Here is a 16859-nt window from a genome sequence, read left to right on the forward strand (position 1 = left end):
TCATGCTCCCCTTAAGATGTGAGGGAGGATTCTGCTCCAGCTCTCTCTTCTAGCTTCTGGTCCTTGCTGTTTGTGGTGACACAATTCCAGTCTTCCCATGGGTTTGCCCTTTGTACACATCTGTCTTGAATATCCCCTTTTCATCAGGACACTAATCAGATTAGGGCCCCATCCTATTCCAATAGGACCCCATCTTAATTAATTATATCCTTAATGAGCCTATTTCCAAATAAGGTCATATTCTGATAGTCTAGGAGTTAGGACTTCAATGTCTGAATGTTCGGGAGACAAAATTCAACCCATAACACTCATCCAGGTGGGCCTTTCCTTGATACCTGTCTTGCAACTTCAGGGTCTCCAGGTTTTTCTATTCAAATTATGAGACTGAAGAGGAGAAACACCAGCTTGTGTGGGAGCCAGCATTGGTGAGAAACCCCCCATAGGTGAGGAACCCCCCATAGGTGAGGAACCCCCCATAGGTGAGGAACCCCCCATAGGTGAGGAAACCCCATAGGTGAGGAACTCCACAGAGGTGAGGAACTCCAAATGTGGTTTGTGTCCTCCCTGTTTTTATTCTTCATTCCTCAGATTACAAGGGCCTAATTTCACTCTCTATCCAAAGAAATGATCTGGAATTAATTGACACTAAAGGGACAAAGCACAGGATTATGGAGTCTTCATGTCAGATCTCACAGTTCACCTAGTCTAACTCCCTTCCACAGATGACCTTGATACTTCAGATACCACAGCCTTAAGCCCAATGAATGGATGTCCATAGTGGAATTCTGGGGACCTGGTGATCAAGGGGGACAGTGTTTGTGGGGGAAGGGTTGATTATGAGAATTCTGAAGTCACACCCAAGAGGCCAATTTTTCCTCCCCTGGATTTTCATGCCTTGGATGCAAATAGCATCTTCCTTGAAGCCCAAGATTCTGAAGGAGGTTGACTAGATGGTGAACACACACTCCCACCTTGAGTGAATCCAAATCCCAGAATCACCTGGGAGCTGACATGGTGAACTTCCACCCCCGCCCTGAGTCACCACCACATACACTGATTCTGATGCACTGTGCCCTGGAGGTGAGTGTCTGAGCCCTCAGGTGTCTTGGAGGCGGACATACATTGAGATCTTGCTTCGGAGCTCAGAATACTTAGTACATTTAACTTCTCCTCCACCTCCATCAGAAAGGAATGTTTAAATGATTATTGATATCATTGGATTAATATCTACCATATTTGTTACTACTTTCTATTTGTTGTCCTTGATCTCTTTTCTTATTTTTGTTTTCCACTCTTTTTCTTCCTTTTTTGGTTTTAATTAAACATTTTATATGATTCCATTTTCTCTCTTTCCGAGCATATCAGCTATACTTCTTTTTAAATTTTTTTAATGGTTGCCCTAGAATTTGTAATATAATTTACAACTAATCTACACTCACTTTCAAATAACACTGTACCATTTCATGGGTAGTATGAGTACCTTATCCTATATAATAAAAGAGTAATATGAAAATTATCCCCTCGACCGGGAATTCGACTGGAGTTCAACCAGGGGGTGGACCCAGCCCACCAACCACCTGGGGCCCCTTCTCCCAGCTGGCCTGCTGGCCAGACCCCACCCATGCATGAATTTGTGCACTGAATCTCTAGTAATAACATAATAATCCGAATCTCTTCTTCCCATCCCTTGAATCATTGCTGTCATTTCCTTATATGTATGTAAATATATACATAAAATATATACATAAATATATATAATTAAATACATTGTTACTATTATTTTGAACAAAATGTTAGTTAGATCAATTAAAAGTTAAAAAAATAAAAAATTATTTTATCTTCACTTAATCCTTCTTAATTGTTCTTCCTTTATTTATGTTGATCCAAGTTTCTATCCTAGATAATTTCCCTTCTCTCTAAAGAACTTCTTTCAATATTTCTTACATAGTAGGTCTCCTGGAAACAAAGTTCCTCAATTTTTGTTTGTCTAAGAAAGTCTATTTTTCCTTCTCTTTAGAAGGATAATTTTTCAGATTACAGAATTTCATGTTGGTGGTTTTTTTCTCACCACTTAAAATATTTCACTTCACTTTCTTCTCACTTGCATGGTTTTGAGGAGCAGTCCAAAGAAATTCCTATTTCTGTTCTTCTATAGGTAAGGTGTTTTTTCCTCTGCTTTCTGTTGAATTTGTTCTTAATTTTTGACTATCTATAATTTGAAATGATATGTCTAGGTGTAGGTGTGGGGTTTTTTTCTCTTCTTTATTTTGCATTTATGCTGCTTGGTGTTTTCTGAGCTTACTGGGTCTGTGATTTGGTGTCTGACTAATTTGAGGGAATTCTCAGTTATTATTGTTTCAAATATTTCTTTTATTCCTTTCTTGATTTCTTCTCTCTGAAAATCCCATTATGCATATGTCATACCTTTTTTAAAAATATATATTTATTGATTTTTTACAGAGAGGGAGGGAGAGGAATAGAGAGTTAGAAACATCGATGAGAGAGAAACATCGATCAGCTGCCTCCTGCACACCTCCTACTGGGGATGTGCACGCAACCAAGGTACATGCCCTTAACCAGAATTGAACCTGGGACCTTTCAGTCCAAAGGCCGATGCTCTATCCAGTGAGCCAAACCAGTTAGGGCCATATGTCATACCTTTTGTAGTTGTCTCATAGTCCTTGAATATTCTGTTCTCTGTTTTTTTCAGTCTTCATTTTCTTTACCTTTAAGTTTCAGAAGATTCTACTGACATACCCTTTAGCTCAGAGATTTTTTTCCTCAGCCGTGTCTAGTCTATTGATAAGACCACCAAAGGCATTCTTCATGTCTGTTACAGGGTTTTATGTCTCTTGCATATATTTTGTTTTGTTCCTAAGGATTTCCATCTCTCTGCTTACCTTGCCCATCTGTTCTTGCATGCTGTTTCCTTTAACCACTAGAGTCCTTAATTTATTTATCATAGTTGTTTAAAATTCCTTGTCTGATGTTCCTGCCATGTCTGGTTCTATATTTGTTCTGTCTCTTCAAATTATGTTTCTTTGCCCTTTTTGTATGCCTTGTAATTTTTTTCTTGATAGTCAGACATGATGTGCTGTGTTAAAGTAACTGATGTAAACACGTCTTTAAAAGATTCAGGTGCCACTTAACACCAGGGATATGTTCTGAGAAATGCATCATTAGGCGATTTCATCATTGCGCAAACATCATTAACAAAAGTTTAACAACTTATACACCTCCTGATTACACGGGAGAGACCCAGGAAAACTGAGTAGCTTGACGAAACAGCTGAAGCCACCACCTTAAATATCATCTGCAGCTGAAAACAAATGGAGATGGGGTGAGGGGAGTCTGTTATGGGAGGTAACCAGAAAAAGCATGATAAACAAGGGTAAGGTTGTTATGCAGATTGAATTCTCTGCCTTCTGCATCAATAAAAATTTCTAGAAATAAGGGCATCCCCCTTTCCTAGTACAGGGAGGTAGACACTGTCTTTTACAAAAGGTTAATTTCTACTTGGTATTGAGGGCTTCTCCCATGTCTGCTGTTTCTTAAAATTCACCAGCCTAAAATAATCCTTATGCCAAAGAGACATATTTTGGGATGACACAATATGTTCCCCTATAGCTGCTAGGCTACAAACCTGTACATCATGTTACTGCACTGAACACTGAAGACAATTGTTACACTATGGTAAATATTTGTATAATGCATGGCGCTATGTTAAGACAGCTACTAGGCGATGGGACTTTTTCAGCTCCATCATAATCTTATGGGACCATTGTATATGCGGTCTGTCATTGACCGACTGTTATTCCGCTCATGGCTGTAATGTGGTGAGATGGATCGGGGCGGGAGGGGAAGGGAAGCATTCTATAATCCTGCCATGGCCTTTTAGTGAGCCTATCTGTGCCTCTGGACGGTAAACTCCACAAGTGTTTCTCTGCTTCAATCTCACTCCTTAGGCGGGGCAGGGTGGCTAGAGTAGGCTGGAGTTGAGCATTTACCTTCTCCCCAGGTTAGTTAGGTTAGGCTCTGTTAACTCCCTGAGGTTAGGCCTTGTTAAAAAGAACAAGAGTATCTAGCTTATTCCAAAATGGTTCCCTTTCCCCCTCCTACTGCCAGAAGTATGGGGGAGGGGGGTAGTTTCCCCCTGTATTTACAAAGGTAACCTGGTTGAGCTCCTAGAGGTAATCTCCCGGGGTCCCCCAGGAGTTTTTAACTCTCAGACTTGTCCACACTGAGCCACCAGCAATAGGTTAATTACTGTTCAGGTTTTCCTATCCGGGCAAGGAAGAGATATTGTTTCTGCTTGCAGGGACAAGGAAACCTAGAGGAGAGCAGTGAAAGAACATTCTCTAACCCACTTAGTACACCTGTTTCTCAATCCAAATGTGCTTTTCTTTTCATAACTTTTATCCTAATTTTTAAAAGTAATACATAGCTGTATACAACTTTGGAAAAATCAGAAAATATATTTAAAAAACTCTGTAATCCCTTTCTTTACCCAGAGATCACTACTGCTAATGTTCCTTTATATTTTGTTTCTGATGTTCTCCTATGTATCATATTTTCTCCATGTCACTTAAAACCCTTATGCATAGCATACTCAATGGCAGCAGCATCATACATTGTTTAGATTTTCTATACTTCTATTAACTGTCCCCTTGTTTGGGAACTTTAGGTTTGTTTTGTATTTTTGGGGCAAATGTGTTTGATAACATTTGATTATTTCCTTTGGTTGGTGTCCTAAAAGTAGAGTTGCTGGGTTAAAGGGCATATAGGCATTTGAAAGGATCTTAATACTACTAATTTATTTCTAGAAAGTTTATGCCTGTGTCCCTTCCACATGTTAGTGTTGATTTACCTTTGTATTACAGCTGCCCAACCTGTGGGTAGACAGTTCTTTGTGGAGTAACAGGCCAACAATCAGTGTCCTGCCATATAGGGGATATGGAACTCATGGTCCTATCATTTTTGTTATGATACAAAGGTGTCGCTAAGCCCACAATAACAGCACCCCTCCTCTTTTATTCAAATGCTTTACTTTTTCCACTGCTGCTAGAGAAGGTTAGTGAACACAAGACCAAGAAAATCTCAGAGAGAAGAAAGCATTGCCAGAAACCAGTTCCCCACTTTTTTCCCTAAATAAACCCAATCCACAACAGGAAGGAAATGGGAAAGGAGGAGAGGAAATGAACCAAACTGGTTCCTAGCTGCTCGCATTTCCTCCCAACAAATCATGTAATATGAACTGCCAAGGCAGATACTTAATATCAACAGAGTCATCATTTTATGAACCAGGAAACTGGGTGCCATTAGTGGGAATGTTGGCCAGCTCAGTGCCTAGGCTGATTCTCGAAGCCACTTCTAGACAAGTCACTGTTTGCAGGGCCCACAGATGCCACTGGGTGACCTGGGAAAACCTCTCTGGTGGACACCTCGTTCCTAATCCCTTTGTTTCATTAAGATTTTACTATAATATTTTACTGGAATACATTTTAGATTTGTGAACAGGTGTACCCACAAACCAGCTTATTAAATAAAACATTATAAATAGAATTTTGCTTATTCATTGTTACATTCTCTCCTTCTTTCACACCCCATACTCAGAAATAACAATTATTCAGAATTTAGTGTTCATCATTCCCAAGTATTTCTTTATACTTTGCTACATATTTCTGCATTTCTAAGCAAAATATAGCATTGCTTTTCATATATATACTAGAGGCCCGATGCACAAAATCACGCAAGGGGCTTGGCCCTTGCAGCCCTGGCTTGGTCCAGACAGACACCCAGAAGGATGTCCGGAAGGTTGTTTGGCTGTCTGGTCTAATTAGCATATTACGCTTTTATTATTATAGATATATAATTTAAAACTTTTGTAAGGATACTGCGTGCTTCTTTCTGAACCTTGTTTTGTTTCCCATCATGCCCATGAAACTTATTCATGCTGAACAAGTAGCTCAAGTTCAATAATTTTTGCTGCTATTTAATATTCCTTTGTGTGTATACCATTTATTTATTGATAATTTTTAATGATAAATATTTAGGCGGTTTCTTGTTTTTCATTATTGAAAACAATGATGCTACAGAGTCTTGTACATAACCTTTGGGTTTCTATACAGCCATGGTCAAAAGGTCTGCACAGCACTAACTTTTCTAGGTATTGCCCATTTGCTCTCCGAGAGAGCTGTGTCTTTGAGCTCCCATTGCCCCACAGCCCCATCAACTCAACAGCGCCAGACTTAGAGTTCTATTCATCTGATGGGTTTAGCTTGCAATCCCCTAATTACTAGTGAGTTCTGGTGGTTTTGCATGTGTTTATTGGCCTTTGTTACTGCTTCTGTGAACCCATTCATGTTCATATTGTTTGCCCCATTTTTGAATGAACAAATCTGGCAGAATGAGCATCATGGTCAACCCCCAAAGGGGCAAAGCCATCACCAAGGGGTAGCATTGGTAGAAAAGGATGACTTGTCTGGATGGTGATAATTGGCTGTTGTTTAACTATCAGCAGATGGAACCACAGTGCTCCCCACTCCTCCTCGCAGGTGCGGGCCCAAGGAAATCTCCCAAATCATTGAATTTTAGGAATGACTCTTCAGAACCATGTCAGTCTAGCTCAGGGGTGGGCAAACTTTTTGACTGGAGGGCCACAATGGGTTCTTAAACTGGACCGGAGGGCTGGAACAAAAGCATGGATGGAGTGTTTGTGTGAACTAATATAAATTCAAAGTAAACATCATTACATAAAAGGGTACGGTCTTTTTTTTTTTTAGTTTTATTCATTTCAAACAGGCCGGATCCGGCCCATGGGCCATAGTTTGCCCACGGCTGTTCTAGCTCCACCAATGAATCAGTCCAGGGCTCTTTACTACAACATCAGAAACTAGCTCCAGTTAATTTAAACCAAAATGGAATTTATGGAAAGGGTGCCAACAATATTGCGAGGGTTTCATAACCAGGACTTCTGAAACAGGAAGGATGTCCCCAAAGCATTTCACAGAACTGACCTGATGAAGACACCATCCTCAACCCAGACACTGGACATCGTCATTGACTTTGGCATTGGGGACCACGTGGGTGACTTTGACAAGAGTGGGTTCACTTTTAATGGGAACAAACAGCTGATCTGAGTGAGTCCAGGAGAGAATGGGAGAAAAGGAAGTGGAAGCTGCTCTGATGAAAGAAGTCCCTATATAAGGGGAAGCAGAGAAATGAAACTGGCTCTGGCAGGGGTGGTATGGGGGAAATGGGTCAAGAAGGTTTCTTAAGATGGGAAATATGACAGCATGTTTGTATGCTCATGGGAAGGATCCAGAGCCAGAAAGAGAACGGTTAGTCATAGGAGCAGTTTTGGAGTAGGTGGGAGGGGTGGGAGGACAGGCCACTAGAGTAATGGAGTGAAGCTGAAGCTGATGGGAACAGTCTCAAGGAGGCTGGTAGATTGGGGAGTTAGGGCACAGCAGTTCTTTTCTGATTCCTTCCATTTTCTGGGTGAAATAAGATTAATTGCCAATAATCAGAAAGGGGGGGGGGGTAGGATGCTAAAGGAGTGAGAACAAGAGAGAAACAGATATAACTTAAATCAAAATCCAAAGGTCCCCCCCCCAATATTCCTGATTATTTGTATCCTATGATAAAAATCAAATGAAAAAAAATATTTAAAAGGTTCACTGTGTACAACAGTGAGAGAGTTTATTGTACATTAGCTTATCTTTGGAATGAATTACTACAAGACCACTATAAAAACAGCCACTCTATCAGAGAACACCACAATCTATTTACCTTTCTCCAGAAACAATTGTGACCGAGTAGCTAACATCTGCTTTCCAAGACCCGAAGTCCAAATTGTAATATTTATTCTGACTAACCTTCAGAGAATGAGAAAGGAATCTTTTAGAGCCAAGGGAACATTTTAACCAATGGTAACACACACACACACCGTGACAAGCACTGCATTTGAGAGAAAAAGACACAAAGCCAGAAGCAGCCAGTTTTGCTTTTCTAGAACTGGAAACGGTCTGCTTATAATGCGAGAATCAGAATAACCTTCTGTGGATGTGTAAACAGCAAAGATGATTCTGCCTGACGCAGAACCCCTGATGCCAGGCGCAGTGGGTGTTTCAAAACGAATGTTTTGAAACTTACCGCCTACACTTGCCACCTCCCTGCACCGGCTGGATTTCAACACTGGTCTAGTGGTGCAATGTTGATATTCCCCTGGCAGAAACTCCTTCCCAGAGGCCATGGGATGGGGCAGGCTTCCGGGTAGCAGCTTCCCTGCATAAGGATTTGATAGCATGCAACCTACACATAAATTTGATTTGAATATTTATTTTCAGCACAAAATTCTGCCAAGCCATAAATTTTCTCTTTGGCCCTTTCCCCAGCATCACGCTGCTTCTGCAAGCACCAAGGAGAGTGTGGCTTTGACTATCAATGATCTGTTCAATTTCATTTAAAATGATTATTGACCCTCCCCACCCACCCCTTTCAGGGGTGATCTAATTTCTTTGGAGATCTGTGCCTTAGATGCGGGTTAATTTGTTGATTGAGTTAGAGCACTGTCAGAACATCAGAAGGTCTTGGTTTGGCTCTAACCCATATCTCCCGGTGAAATACTGGCTGTAATGAAGTTACATTGGTTGAAAAAATAAGAGCTGGTGAGTCACAGCCAGAATGTGACACTGATGACAGTCAGTCATTGAAGGGGGGCGCACATTGGTCTCTGCACTGCAGAGCCCATGGAGCAGGCCTGGGAGTGGGAACATTGGTGACTTCTAAACAGAGGCCGCTTCTTCTGGGAGCTTTGATGCAACAAGTAACGGGCTGAGAGGCGCTCTCCAGTCCCCAGGACTGGAGTCTCCATGTGACTCTCCGTGACTCAGCTGTCTTGGCCTCTTTGGGCATGCTCCAGGCAGTGCATGTTTTGCCGGCCCAGGCTCCCAGTCCAAATGCAGACGGCTTATCAGCCAAGCAGATGGACAGAGCAGCTGCCCCTGTCCCCGGAAACGGAGTTTCCCCTCCTCAGCGGGGAAGGATTTCCTGCGAGGACACCGCGTGTAAAGTGCTTGCGGCTGCACGGCATTGAGGATATGAGTGATCACAGCAAAGCTCACCCAAGCTGCTGGGACTTGATATAAATAACTCTGCATTGGCAGCAGGTGGGAAGACAGCCAAGAAGCAATGGATACGAGAACAAACAAGCAGGCCTCGGGGAGGCCGGCCCGGCCAGGCCAAACCACAGTGGCAACAGGCTTGACAGTGGTCGTGGGCCACTGTGCCAGCAACATGGCTTTAATCCTTGTGAGTGACATTAGAAAAGACTATACTACATGCAACCAGAGCATCAACCTAAAGGGGCACAATTAGCAAGCATGTGAATTTGCCTGGTTTGATGTTTAAATATTAAGCAGCCAGTCAGGAGTTGTACATTGGATAAAGCACTATGCTCGAGGAATAACAAATAGCCAGGAGACAGTTACAGCACCCCCTCTCCACCTCCCACAAACAGAGCTTACAACTATAGGGGGATGCGTGGGAGCTGAAGGAAAACCTGGATTTATTCTAGCAGTGTTGTATACTATCCCCCCAACTAACGCTGTATAAAAGAGACTTTGTTATTGCATTGTTGGGCTCATCTATAATAATAAAAGTGTAATATGCTAATTAGACCAGACGACCTTCCGAATGAAGCTGGGGCTGCGAGGGAAGCCTGGGTCCCGGGTGCCAGAGGGAAGCTGGTGCTGGCAGCCAGGGGGAAGGAAGGCCTACTCTTGCATGAATTTTGTGCATCAGGCCTCTAGTGTTAAATAAGGAGAAAAAAATAGTGAGATGATCCCAGAGTGGGAAAATTGGGGAACAAGCAAATATGGAAAGCAGCATGGCCTTGAGTTTGACCACCAAGGTCAGCACTGTAATGATTAGTCTAAGCCACTGGCCACAGCCCAGTAGATGGGGAGCAGAAGTGGGGACTCTTGCATTAGGACCCCAGCCCTCAGTAAAAGCAATTCAAGTCCTCTCTAGATAAAAGCATCCCTACCTTAGGCTCTCAGGACTCCCAGAAGTTAAGATCAACCAATACATTCTGAATCAAGGGCATGAAAAAACAAACAAACATGCTAATAGGCCACCATGAGTGAGAATCAGTAGAAACTATGAATCACCGAATTCACCCCCATCCTCTAGATAGTAAAATGATCAGACTCAAAAATATATAAGTATTTTAGAACTGTAAATTTTTAAAAAACACATACTTTTATGAGTGGGTAAAATAGCGAATTAGGTATAGTTGAAAAGATCATTTTATTTAGTCCTTGAACAAATATTCATTGAATATTTACCACAAGTCAACTACAGCTCTAGGCTGGCACAATGTAGCCGGGAACAAAACAGACAAAAGTCCCTGCCGGCACATAGGTTACAAAACAGATTATAAGAAGTAATAAAATGCATAGCATAATATCTTGAAAACCATAAATCAGGGAAGAGGTATAAGTAGAGCTGTATTTTAAGTAGGAAAAACAGAAAAGGCTTCATTGAGAAGTTAACATTTGGGCACAGATCTGAAGGAGTGGAGAAGCAACCCATGAAAATATTGGGGGAAAAGCATTTGGGGCAAAGGGAACAATAAGTACAGTAGCCGGGAGGAGGGAATACAATTGATAAATTTGATTGCCTGGCAAAGAAGCCATGTGGGTGGAAAGGTGGGAGTATAAAGGTAATGGGGGCATGTCCTGGGGGTCTTGCAGGATAATAAGGGATAATGCCAGGCAGCAATCACACTTTAAAGGCCCATCTAAAGTTAGTGGTTATAAATTTCAAATTGAATTTATTATAAAATGTGCCTTCTCAGCGATTGGTACAGCTCCTTCATCCCGGCTTGTCTGGCCTTTCTTCTCTTGTGCCTGGAGTCCTCTCCTCCCCTAGTCCTTCATCTTTGATGTTTTTCCTGCCCCTTCTGTCAGATTTATTTGCACCTCATCCCTGTGTCTACCTCACTCTGCACTTATAGAACTAACATTGTATCCTGGTTTCTGTTTTATGCCTTCATTCAGGAGCTCCTTAAGGACAGCGATGAGCCACAGTCATCCTATCTAATAAAAGACAAAGATGCTAATTGACCGTACCTTCACTAGAACCATCAGCCAATTAGAGCAATATGCAAATTAACTGACAACAAAGATGGCGGCTAATTTGCATACTGCAGGCAGGGCAGGCCAGCGGGAGCCGCCATCTGGGCTCCCACGTGCGGCCCCGCCGCCAGCCAGGACCCCCCATGTGCGGCCCTGGGCGGGCGGGGCTTGGCAGCATGATGGCCTGAGGAAGCCCTATTCTTGCAGGAATCTTCCTGCAACGGGCCTCTAGTTGAGCATAATGCTCCATCCATTGAACTAAGCTCCGTAAATCCCACCAGATCATTGCAGGGAAAAGCTAACTGGTGACTGTTTGCAATAAGATTCTTTTGGCACTGTGACCAGATTTGGTTTGTCTTTAATTCAAGCACACTGCTGAATGTGCAATCAATATTTTAGTAATTAGTATAAATAGTTCTTGGTATAAATCAAAGTTGTTATTACTGCCTTAAGCTTTGGCTTTGGTAGCACATCCTTTCTTGGAGACCATGCTACTTTTCTGTGTCAGCTGCCTCAGTGGGCTCCCAGCACCATTCTCCTATGAAGCTGCACATTGGGGTGAGCTGGTTAAGGAGGGCAGACACCGCCTTCAGTTTGAGTAAATCTTCAGTATTTCTCTCACCAATGGGAGAATCAGGCCTCCATGCCTAAATGCAGGATTCTAGCCAGAAGGCTGTGATGTTTTGTCCAGGCCACCATGACCTCTTACACAAAACTCTCCAAGGAATTATCAGGGCCTAAGGTCACTCAACTTGAAGAAAGCCCTTGAACACTAACTGTGTGGCAGAGGTGTCCCGTCTAAACGTCAGGGGACTGGCCTTTTGCACCCCTGTCTTTGTACCCTAGTGGCCATCCAGTCACAGGCAAGGCAGATGCCGTGCCCCAGGCCAGCCCTCCAGGGAATCAGCTCTAAGCAGTTGGGGAACAGGAGTACTGGCCAGGTAAAGGGCACCTGGGTGGGCACCCACAGCCACCAATGAATGCTCCCAGGAGATTCAAGCTAGAACAAGATGGCTTACCTGACAAAGATGAAGCAAACACAAAATCTAGATCTTTCTTCTTTTCCCATGAGGATCTAGGCCAACCGTGGGCAAACTACGGCCCGTTTGAAATGAATAAAACTAAAAAAAAAAAAAAAGACCGTACCCTTTTATGTAATGATGTTTACTTTGAATTTATATTAGTTCACACAAACACTCCATCCATGCTTTTGTTCCGGCCCTCCGGTCCAATTTAAGAACCCATTGTGGCCCTCGAGTCAAAAAGTTTTCCCACCCCTGATCTAGGCTCAGTAGCAAACCAAGACAGAGGGTTCTTCAGGAAGTAGTGCCTGATGGTGAAGAAATTCATATGTAGCCCAAAATTTTCATGAAAGTTCTACCAAATGGCTTAGCCTTATCTGAATTATCCACAGCATGGCAATACATATATTTTTCCATATTCACCAACGGGTCGTCCCACCTCTGAGTTCTCCGGCATCTCTCTGCCAATCTCACAGCCTCCCTCTGTGTTAGGAGAGAGTCCTACTATTCAGCCCAAGTCCCTATAATCACTGTCATTTCCACCCATGGCGATTCCAACTTCCTAAATGGTCTGAGTGAACAAGAAAATCTAGATGTAGTCATGCCAAGAGAGTCTCCAGAGGAGAACACCTGGCCTCAGAGGCCAGCACCCCAGAGGTGACCCTTTCTTCATTTTTTAATTACAGAGAACTGTCATGTGATTCGACACAGAAGGCTTTGATTTGACTTCTTATAATCAGGAGAGAATATCCTGCTCACCTCTCAATTTTATCTCAACACTGCATCTGCTATTGCTGTCCTTCGTTTTTAGTCCAGCACAGACATTATAAAAGATGGCTTACTAACTACTCTTTTAAAGGCAAATTCAACTTAAAGACAAGTCTAAAGCTCTGCTGTCTGCCTCCCTTCCTGTTCTAAACAATATTCATGTGCCTCTTGGTTTTTTGTGAACTGGACCAGTGGATACCCCACTGGACTTGAATCCCCATGAAGGTCACGATGAGAAACCTGTATATTCCACTCTGTTCTTGCCTGTGGTTCCAAACAAATTAAAAACCAAAAACAAAGATTCTAATAAGAGATAAAAACAAAAACCTAATTTACCAAAAGAACTAGTCATTTACCCCCTGAAGGGATGAATAGCTCAGGCCTTGTTCTGAATCAGGGCACCGAATTAAAAAAACACATGTGTTAAATGTATATTTAAGCCTTACCTCAGACAGATGACTAATGGGTGTTATGTTGTGTTTTGTGTTTTGTTAAACTCACAGAGATAATTATTTATTCAATAAAATATAAACAGTTATCATAGCATAATTGAACACTGAGGGTAGCATTTTTCTCTCCCCGCCCCTTCCCAGCTGCACTTCACACAGCCAAGTAGCAGACAACATGATTATTGGTTTGCTTCTACATCTTTGTGACAATTTATGGAGAGACGATCCGCGGGCCTCTTCTTTAACAGATCTCCTGCAGGTGCCTCTTGTAAATTCTATCCTGACCTGAACCCTTTATTTCTAACTGATTCATTTTCTCCAGAAAAGGGGGCTGTTTGCCAAGCTTATTATTTGGGAAGGGGAGATCATCCAGCTATAAGTCCTCTTCTTTTTCATTTATGAGCTTTTCGGGGCTAGGAAAAGTTTGGAACCACCAAGAGATCCACTGGGCATCTGTCCAGTGGTCTGAGGATAACCTGGATGCTGAGTGCATTTCAAGATCCAGAAATATTGGGAATAGATGGGATCTGGTTAACCACAGAGAACAACCTGCTCATCCTGCAGGTAAGCTAATGAGAGGGGTATTTCCACACCTGAGAGCTAGTTAGTAGTTAAAGCTAGTTAGTAAAAGAGCTATGTCTAAATCCAGACCAGTGGTCACTGCCCCCTGGGGCTCTTGACCCCTGTCCCCACCCTGCATTGTGGCAGTTTCCCAGTCAGCTCCGTGGGTCTCTCCTGACTTTCAGAAGGTACCACTCTTCGGGAGTTACTGAATTTCTGCACAGCATCCTGGGATATGTGACTCCAAATAACCTCTAGTTGGAATATATCTCATAAATCACTCCAGTTTATCAAAATATTGTTCAGGAAGCATGAAAATATTCTCAAGATGTGTTTGGTGCACATCTTGAGAATACAGTAGTCCTCTGTTATCTACAGAAATACATTCCAAGACCCCCACTGGATGCCTGAAACCGTGGATAGTCCCAAAACCTATCCATAGATTCACTATTTCCCCTATACATACATACCTATGATAAAGTTTAAGTTATAAATTACTCACAGTAAGAAATTAACAACAATAACTAATAATAAAATAGAACAACTAAAACAATATACTGTAATGTTATGTAAATGTGATCTCTTTCTCAAAATATCTTATTGCTCTGTACTCACCTTTCTTCTTCTTGTGATGATGTGAGACGATAAAATGACAAGCCTCGTCCCGAATCTGTGTAACTAGCCCTCACTTGCAGTAAATGGCTTGGTGTCACTTGTTTTAGGGGACACCAAGTCTTCGTACAGGCTCAAGTCTTCGTACAGGCTCCGTGCTTCCTGGTGCAACCACTGCCATAAATCAGATGTGTTTTCTTCAGTCTTCCAGCTAGACATTTAACGCATCTTCCATCTTAACTAGCTAAGCACTTACCATGCACTGTGGCCATAATTTTTGCAGGTTGAGGTACGACAGCAAAACTAGCAGAAATTTCTTGTACCTTCTTCACAATTTCAGGAATAGAAGATTTGTTCTTACTGGTAGATCCCAGCAACCTCAGCATACGATTCTTTCCTTTCCTTATTAAGTCTAGAGCTTTCACCTTTCTACGTAAAGGAAGCACCTTATGGCTTCTCGGCGGAGTATCTGAACGGCCAGAATCACTCCTCTTGGGCTTTGGGCCACTGTTAAGCAAATAAGGGTGACTTGAACCCAAGCACTGAGATCCCACATCAGTCCATCTGGTCCCTGAGTGGGTTACTAAGCGGAGATCAGGACAAATGGATGAACCACATCCGGGTGGGACAGAGCAGACCACGTGAGATTTCATTCCCCTTCGCAGAAGAGCCTGCCATTTAAAACTTACAAATTGCTGAATTTTGGAATTTTCCATTTACTATTTTCAGACCGTGGCTGACCCTGGGTCACTGAAACCGTGGAAAGTGAAACCACGGATAAAGCCCTTCTGAGAACCCCTGTTAGCAGGTAGCAAGAGTTCAGCTATATTTGTGCTTCTGTGTAGCCCCTCCGTTTCCTGGACAGGCAGTGGAGCTGTGAGGGAGGGAGAGGTGAGCAGTCCCAAGGTTTCAACCCCCCTGGGTCGCGGCTCTTTGGAAGGCATGGCAGAAACTGCTGCCGTTCTTGGAAGCCTATCGCCAGAGGCCTCAGTGCCTTCTGTTCTCACTCACACGGGCCTTCCTCAGCTGCATTTGATCGCTCCAGACATTGAAGGGCTGCCCTGAGCCTGCAGAAATTCCTTGGCTCAGCAGCGCCTCTGACTCATCCTTAGGGAGATACCAGGGGCAAAGAGGCGGATGCGCAGGACACAAGGGACTTTGTCCCAGGGAGGAAGGTGGGGGGAATGCAGGACACGCAAGGACACAAGACGCTGTGGTCAGATGTTCTGTCGGTAATCCTCCCCGTTTGCTTCTGCTGCTCCCTCCATTCCTGATGTTTTCAGAGGAGTGCTTGTTCTGGTTGGAAACGACCAGGGCTCTGAAAATGGCCCCTCTGCCATCCACCAGTGGGGGATAAACGATGCCCTGGAGGTTTAAATCATCATTAATGAGGACACTTTTTTACTGGATATGCTATTTTTCTTTTGTAAAAGGGACAAAGGACTATTGGCTGGCTGGCTATTTAAGTTTATGAAAACATACAGTGTAGGTTCCTAATGCTTTTCTATTATTTTCAGTAACAATTATAAATTAAATAAAAGGTAAAGCTTGAGGCTTTTTCTCCCTGAAGATGAAATATGGGTTGCATCCAGGAGCTCTCAAAAATTGGTAAAATAGCGTATCTCACTCCCCCACCTTCTGGGGGACAGAGGGCTGTCCCACACCTGAGGCAGGAAAACGGTGGCTGCAAAGAAGACAAAAAAGTTGCTGGAACCTATCAACTCTAGGCTTCAGTTTGTATGAAAAGTGGAAAACACGTGCTGAGGTACAAGCAGACTCTGAAGACGATCAGGCAACGCGAACCTGGTCATCGCCTGGTCATCCTCGCCAACACCTGTCCGGCTTGAGGAACTCTGAAATTGAGTAGTAGGCCAATACCATTGAGTTGGGCACCGGGTCTGGAAAATCCTACCAAGGATGCTCACTGGCCGCCATTGACCCGGGTGATTCTGATATCATCAGGAGCATGCCAGAACAGACTGGTGAGAAGAAAGTCAAGCAATATTTTCTTTAATAAAACTGGCCAGAGCTTGTTTTAAACACTGGTTTTAAAAAGTAAGAAATATTACTTTGAACATTATCAAATAAGAGAAAGGGTGTACCTTGGTGTTGTCTTCTGAGCTACTCATCGTTAAAGCAGTTTTCTCAGGCAAAATGCCCTGATCAACAGTATCCTCACAACCAATAACCACACAAGTGAAATGAAGCACCTGCAGGCTACACCTGTTAAAGATCTGTTAGGCCAGGATGTCAAGGAAGAGAATATTCCTCCACCCCTCACGCCCCCATGGTCCTTCTTGCTATAA

The 16859-nt window shown here is 42.9% G+C and overlaps 1 pseudogene; it reads left to right on the forward strand.

Annotated features, from left to right (window-relative positions):
* The first annotated feature begins 7019 nt into the window (after positions 1-7019).
* On the forward strand, positions 7020-16567 carry LOC118663289 (annotated as a pseudogene).
* The last annotated feature ends 292 nt before the right edge of the window (positions 16568-16859 follow it).

Source organism: Myotis myotis, unplaced genomic scaffold (genome assembly GCF_014108235.1).
Source record: "Myotis myotis isolate mMyoMyo1 unplaced genomic scaffold, mMyoMyo1.p scaffold_m19_p_9, whole genome shotgun sequence".
Classification (NCBI taxonomy): Eukaryota; Metazoa; Chordata; class Mammalia; order Chiroptera; family Vespertilionidae; genus Myotis; species Myotis myotis.